Source organism: Orycteropus afer, unplaced genomic scaffold (genome assembly GCF_000298275.1).
Source record: "Orycteropus afer afer isolate SDZICR_OR568_19922 unplaced genomic scaffold, OryAfe1.0 scaffold00007, whole genome shotgun sequence".
Taxonomy (NCBI): Eukaryota; Metazoa; Chordata; class Mammalia; order Tubulidentata; family Orycteropodidae; genus Orycteropus; species Orycteropus afer.
The window spans coordinates 24,602,209-24,610,326 of NW_006921594.1; the positions used below are offsets into that span (position 1 = coordinate 24,602,209).

Here is an 8,118-nt window from a genome sequence, read left to right on the forward strand (position 1 = left end):
AAAATCTGCCACTCAATTATTTTGTGCATTAATGATGCTTATCTGACCATAACCAATACTGAGGTCCCTGACAGAGTCCTTGACCTACAGACCTTGTGTGGAAAAAACAGAAGCTCATACTGTACAGTATTTCACTGACTGGCAGTGGAAGAGGAGTGTGGTCTACCCAAGCTGTTGTGGTACCAGATGGAAGCTAGAGTGGGGCTGGAGGAAACAGGATGCTGCCTGGCAGGTCCTGAGCTAAGGCACAGGAAATGGTAGTTAGTGTCCTAAAGGAGCACCGCCCTCATGGTAAGGGAGTAATAAGGACGCTGGAGTCTGGCCCCAGCTTCCAGCCCTGAGGAGTGGCATGGACAAGTCAGCCTTTGGTCAGAAGGAGCCCTGGAAAGAGCATTTGGGTGCTTGGGGCCAGCAGGAATCCATATCAGCTGACCAACACCTTTCCAGCTCCTGAATGCTTCTTTGATGTCCCTTCCTAGGTGGGTACAGGTGAAAGAACGGCAGGCTACCTGGGTGAGTGCAGGGTCAGTGGTTGAGTGGCCAGTGGCAGCTGCAGTTTAAGGTCAAGGGCAGAGACCAGGGCTGGTCATCACAGCCTCAGAGGAAGCTCTGGATTGTAAATTCTCATGCGGACATGAAGGCAGAGGATGGCAGGGCTGCCCAGAGAGACCGAAGAATGTTTGAGTGAAAGGCCAGTGGGGGGTCCCAGCAAGTGGCATGGACCTCCCTGCAGCACCCAGGCTCTTTTGCCCATGGATAGGAAGCCCCTTTCTCTTGACAAGACCAACAATGGCATTTTGGGGTCATTGAGGAGATGAGCCAGGGCTACACATCCTGAAAACAGAGTGAGAGCAGGAGAGGGAGGAGAGCTTGGTCAAGCAGAGGGTGGCAGTGCTTTGGCCAGCCTGGCTCAGGAAGAGTGGGCAGGGCTCCCCTGCAGGCAGTGTGTGTGTTTGGGGGGTTGGGGGTGACATGATCACCTGAGGTGACATGGGGAAGGGAAAAGAGGTGTTGGCAGATGACTTTAGCAGGGGCCCTGGCAGGATGTTCATAGTGCAAGTGAAGAGGAGAGATAACTGGTCATCTTCCATTTTCCCAGAATGCTGATTTTTGAATAACGACCTGGTGTTTGGAATGTAACCATGTGAATAAGTAAGGGGTGGGTGTGCAGGTTAGCTTATTTTATTCCATTATAAATTACCAGAAGTATAACTCTGTCAGTGGGAAGGCTATTTCTCATAACATACTGTGGGTTATAGACTGATTTGAATTTTATAAAACAAACTAGTAAGTTAAAAACAGTATCATTTCAGTATATAGTATTGATTTATATAACATTTTTATCTCCCTATTGACTTGGAAATGAGAAAAAATATATAGATTTTAAACTGTCAGAGTCTTAAATCAATCATCCAGCCTCCTAAGAGAGTAAGCTGTGGGTTTTCACTTTCCCTAAATTATCATATTTTAAAAACCTGAATTAACAAGAGAATAAGGATAGAAGGTTAAGAGTAAAAGAAGAGAAATGACATTTATTTTGGAATAAGTAACAAGTAATTTCTGCTTGTTAAGGGCCTTAAGATTTGGTCAAAATTTCAGTCTTAAGATTTATTTTAGAAACAAAACTGTAGATTACAATTTTGATTTTTTAACATTCAGGAAAAAATCTGAGAAGCAGAGGAAGTCAGAGTTGAATAAATTAATTGAAAATTTTATAAACAGAATGATGATATCCAGATAAGAAGATGAACTGTGATATTTCAGGAAGATTAGTCAGTCAGAAATATAAAAAATATATGTTTGTATATTCACATGCATATGTACATTATTTTAGTGACTTAAAGCATAAAAGTGTTTTTTTGTATTTTTGTCCTTGTTTGTTTGCTCATCCTGAAACCCACTGCTCATTAGTGGTGGAAGCCAGGTATGGAAAAGGGGTCATTCTCCTCAGTATGTCCATGGGGAGGAGCTGGACTGAGGTCCAGAGAAGCTTCCCCCTTTTTGAATAGCAGTGGCCATGGGGCAGGAAGAGTTTCAGAGGGTCTAGTGCTAGCTCTGCTGGCACAGTGGTTAAAGTGCTTGGGTGTTAACTGATAGGTTCACAGCTTGAACCCATCAGATGCTCCACAGGAAAAAGAGATTTGGCAGTCTGCTTCCAGAAAGATATACAACCTTGGAAATGCTATGCGGCAATTCTACTCTGTCCTATAAGGTTGCTATGAGTAGGAATCAACTTAACAGCAATGGGTTTGGTTTTGAGTTTAGTGTTAGCAATTAAGTTCACTAGATTGGAAGTCCCACATATCACTTCCACTTGTAACCCCATGTCCAGCACTTGCCATGTGTCTCCATCCAGTTGCAAGTGGGGACGGGTGTGCATAATCCTTATATATATATCCAAAGGAGAGAATCAGACATGATTTAGCAATAAACTCCCTACCTAAGCCTTGTCATAGCACAGTATATTGATTGAAGATATATTCTTGGGATACATATTCTTAATCTCATGAAAAAAAATAACCTGTGGACTAAAAAATCCATGGTATCTCCTTTATCAGTGTTATTATATATGTAGAAGACAAGAGGAGCAACCTAACAAAAGACAAAATTGGTCCATGGAGAAGACTGTTCTGAATGGAGTAAAAGGACTGTTTTGGATAAGAGAAGAGAGGAAGTTGATCACATATATTCTTGCCAGAGACACAGATACTAAAATACTGTAGCTTTCCTATCATGCACTATAAACCCCTTTTATTTATTTTTAAGGAGCTCTGGTGGCATAGTGCCTAAGACATTTGACTGCTAACCAGAAGGCTGGCAGTTCAAACCCACCAGCCACTCCATGGATGGAAGGTTGGTCAATCTACTTCCATAAAGATTTACCACCTTGGAAACTCAAAGGGGGTCATTAGGAGTTGGAATCAACCTAATGACACTGAGTTTGGGTGTTTTTCCTTTTTTGGTTTTACCTACTTTTGTACATAATTCATAATTTACAGTTTTGATTAGACATACTAATACCTGAGTCCCAGTTACTTTCTGTTTTATATTGGGATTTTCTCCTAGTCTTTTCATCAATTAATACCAATTATACAATTAGATCCTTGTAAATTAGGCCTTGCTGTGCATATATTCAATCTTTCTTAGAATAAATTGAAAATCATTTTCAAGCTGAGCACTTACTTCTTAAGAAGTGTGTATGTAAGTATGTGTGTGTAAATAAAACGGTCTATGAATAAAATATACACATATTCCCAAGGTATGTAGTTAATTGTAGTTATCCATTAGATCCAGCCTCATGGTAATAAAATGACATTTTGTTTTTATTATTGTATTTTTAGCAAACTTAATTGAACTTCAATCAATATTTCAAATCTTTATGAATGTTAAGATGTGTAATTTATAACTCAATGGAAGATTGCATATTAAGAAGTTAAAGGTCTTCAAAACAAATATGATTTCATACTTAAATGTTTAGATTGATAATCTGTTGTTGCTGTTGTTGTTGTTGTGTGCCATCGAGTTGGACCCGACTCACAGTGACCCCTCCCCTTGGGTTTCCGAAGCAGTATCACTACGGAAGTAGATTGCCCCATCTTCCTTCCGAGGAGTGGCTGGTGGATTTGAACCGCCAGCCTTCCAGTTAGCAATAATCTAGTCAATAAAATATTAATGCTTATCTCAAAATGAGCTACTAAAATTCATGTTCATACACAATTTTGTATACTTTAATAACTGTCCTCAATGATCTATGAGAATAATCAATATGAAATTAATGTAATTAATTTGCATTATAATACATAAATTAATTGTATGATTCATCAAATTAATTTTGTTTCATATTTATTAGGACATTCATTTTTTTTAATCAATGAATGAAAAAAATTTTTGCTCAATGAATGATTGAATAAAGAATATATATATATATGTGTATATATGCACACACACTAAAATAAGCCCAGAAGAGTCAAAGTATGCCCTTGAATATATACCATCATTTGATGTATTGGACACTAATAACTGAAGACTAGGCAAATTATGGGATGTTATGAAGGACATCATACATGGGAAAGCGACAGGTAATTAAAAAGGCAGAAAAGAAAGAAAAAAAAAACAAAATAGATATCAGAAGAAACTCTAGAACTTGCTTTCCAACATAAAGTCATTGAACTGAATGGAAGAAATGACATAAAAGAGCTGAACAGATGTCAAAGGCACCTTAAGAAGACAAAGTAAAATATAATAATGAAATGTATAAAGACTTGGAGCTGGAAAACCAAAAGAGAAGGGCACTTTCATTATCTCTCAAGCTGGAATAACTGAAGAAAATATTCAAGCCTCTAGCTGCAATACTGCATGATTCTATGGGAAAGATATTGAATGTCACAGGGAATATCAAGTGAAGATGGAAGGAATACACAATGTACTAAAAAGAATTGGTTGACATTCAAGCATTTCAGGAAGAAGCATATGACAAGAAACAATGATACTGAAAAGATGTCTAAGCTATACTGAAGGGAATAATGAATGACAAAAGTCCAGAAAGTGACAGAATACCAATTGAGATGTTTCAACAAATGGATGCAACACTTGAAGTGCTCACTCATCAATGCCAAGAAATCTGGAAGACAGCTACTGGGCCAACTGACTGGAGAGGATCCATATTTGTGCCCATTCAAAAGAAGGGTGATCAAATAGAATGTAGCAATCACCAATTATTATTAATGTCACAAGCAAATAAAGTTTTGCTGAAGATAATTCAGAAATAGTTGCAGCAGTACATTGACAGGAATGGTCAGAAATTCAAGCTGAATTTGGAAGAGGATGTGACATAAGGGATATCATTGCTGATGGCAGATGAATGTTGGGTAAAAGCAAGGAACACCAGTAAGATGTTCACTTGTGTTTTATTGACTATGCAAAGGCATTTGACTATGTAAATCATAACAAATTATTCATAACATTGTGAAGAATGGGAATTCCAGAACACTTCACTGTACACATGCAGAACCTGTATCAACCAAGGGGCAGTGGTTCAAACTGAACACGGGGATACTGCATGGTCTAAAATCAGGAAAGGTCTGTGTTAGTGGTGTATCCTTTCACAATACTTATTCAATCTGAATACTGAGCAAATAATCTGAGAAGCTGAACTAAATGAAGAAGAATGAGGCATCAGGATTGGAGGCAGATTCATTAACAACCTACAATGTACAGATGACACAAATTTACTTGCTGAAAGTGAAGAGGACTTGAAATGACGAAGCTCAAAGACTACAGCCTTCAATGTGGATTACATCTCAACATAAAGAAAACACAAATTCTTGCAACTTGACCAATAACCAATATACGATAAATGGAGAAAAGATTAAAGTTGTCAAGGATTCATTTTACTTGGACCTACAATCAAATGCTCACAGAAGCAGCCTTCAAGAAATCAAACATACAGCATTGGGCAAATCTTCTGCAAAAGGCCTCCTTAAAGTGTTAAAAAGGAAAGATGTCACTCTAAGGAGTAAGGTGTACCTGACTCAAGCCACGGTATTTTCAAATGCCTCATATTCACGTGAAAGCAGGATTCTGAATATAGAATATCAAAGAAAAATTTGGATTATAGTGTTGGCAAAGAATATTGAATGTTTGTTCCATGGAGTGCCAGAAAAATAAACAAATTTGTCTTGGAAGAAGTATACCCAGAATGCTCTTTGGAGGCAAGTATGGTATGACAACTCATGTACTATGAATGTGTTATCTGGAAGGATAAGTCCCTGGAAAAGACATCATACTTGGTAAAGCAGAGGGTCAGCAAAAGTAGAAAGACCCTTAATGAGATGGATTGGCATGGTGACTGCAACAACGGGCTCAAACATGGCAAGGATTGTGAGGATGGCACAGTACTGGACAGTGCTTCGTTCTGCTGTATATGGGGTCAGTATGAGTTGGAACTGATTCGATGGCACCTAACATCAAAAAATATGTACATTTCCATGTAAAGAACTTGTTGTTGTTGTTGTTGTTTTGTGCCATCGAGTCAGACCCGACTCACAGCAACCCCTTCTTGGGTTTCCAAGGCAGTATCACTACGGAAGTAGATTGCCCCATCTTCCTTCCGGGGAGTGGCTGCTGGGATTGAACGACCAGCCTTCTGGTTAGCAGTCAAGCGCCTTAGCCACTATGCTACCAGAGCTCTACATAACTTGTAGTAAATGATAATTTCCCATTAGATTGACTACATTAGAATAATTTATACCAATTTTTGCTTTTGAAATGTGAACCTGCTGATAGATAAAACAGATTTTGGATGAACAATCACCTAAGAGTGGTCTATTACTTTACATATGCTGTTGTGTTGTTATGTGCCGTCGAGTTGGACTGACTCATAGTGACCCCTCCCCGGGTTTCCGAGGTGGTATCATACGGAAGTAGATTGCCCAACCTTCCTTCCGAGGAGTGGCTGGTGGATTTGAACTGCCAGTCTTCTGGTTAGCAATCAAGTGCCTTAGGCACTACGCTACTAGAGCTTCTTACTTTACATATAGTTTATTTTAATCTTCACAACAGTCTTTGAGGTATTACTATAAGTATTATAACATTATTACAAATGGTAAATTTTCTATATTTTTTTCATGAGGGACTTTATATGTAAATCTTCATTGAAATACCATTATTTTCCTTCTATAATTTAAAAATTTTTATTCCCACCCCTTAATGATTTATTTAGGGAACCAGCCTCCATTTATATATATCAAAGGCTATCTATCCACTGTAACGCAACTTGGAATATTTTTACCTCCTCCTTGATTTTCACCTTTGGAAAAGTCTTTTAAGAATCTTCAAAAAACAACCCACAATATCCTTTAAAGAATAACAAATATCCAATAAAAAATTCAGGAAACTGGGACTTCTGTGAGATTTTAACAGCAGGACTTGTTTTAAGAAAACAGTTTAGGAAAGCTCATGTGCTGAACAGTGGAATGTAAGGGGGCTCAGATTAATATTGAAAGAAAAGCAGCATGAAGAACTTATAGCGGAGGGAGCACACACACTAAAAGTGCCGCAAATTTAGGGATGACAATAGGATCTCAAGCACTCTACCAGCCGAAGGCTCCGTCTAGATACAATTTGTTTTCTCATCAGTACAAATTCTCACAATGAACTGGGAGCTTTCAACTAGTGAATTAGGCTTTTTTATTTAGACTTTTTCAACACATAGCTCTTAGAGGTCATGTATTCATTATTTATCATATAATAATTATTTAATCTGACAAAAATCAAGATACATATTCAGACGAAATGATTGTATATAGGACTTAAATGATAAATAAGGTCATCTGCATGTGACAGCAACAACTCTGTCCCATGTAACTGGAAGAATAAATTCAAATATGTGTGCGTGTGTATGTGCGTATGTGTAAACAGTTTACCAGATTACAAACCTGATTACCAGCCTATTAAGAGGCATAATTTTCTTTCTGTAAATATCATTAGCAGTCATTAAAAAGCACAACAGTTTCTTTGAAACATACTCTGTTTCTGCTTCTAATATGCATTCTTGTGATAGTATTAATTGCAAACAATTCTTTATTTTACAACCCAATTTTAATTGAAGCCAGGATTAGAAACTCTGCTTTGTATTGGCAGAATGGCTCTGGTTTGCTGCTTCCAGACCATAATCAATATTATATTTACAAAAGGCTTGATTCACTATTCATTGACTTGTATGCTCTGTGGAAATGGCAAGTGCTCTATGTGATTTAGGAACTCTGGTGGACTAGTGCCTAAGGCACTTGACTGCTAACCAGAAGGCTGGTGGTTCAAGCCCACCAGCCACTCCTTGGAAGGAAGGTTGGGCAATCTACTTCCATAGCGATACTGCTTAGGGAACCCAAGGAGGGGTCGCTATGAGTCAGATCTGACTCAATGGCAAATAACAATAACACATGTGATTTAAAATATATTTAAATAATTTTTTCAATGAAGAGGCTAATTTTCTTTTGATGGGCACTATTAACTAGACAGTTAAATAATAATAATCTGTTATTATACATGTAGGGAGTGAAAAGAATAATAATTAAAAAAAAAAAAAAAAACACTGCCCTTGAGTCAGTTCTAACTCAG

General features: G+C 37.9%; 1 protein-coding gene across 1 annotated transcript in view; it reads right to left on the reverse strand.

Moving 5' to 3' along the window:
• CACNA2D1 (calcium voltage-gated channel auxiliary subunit alpha2delta 1) overlaps positions 1-8,118 on the reverse strand; it is a 635,761-nt gene that overhangs the window by 198,236 nt on the left and 429,407 nt on the right. The gene's annotated exons all lie outside the window — the stretch shown is intronic.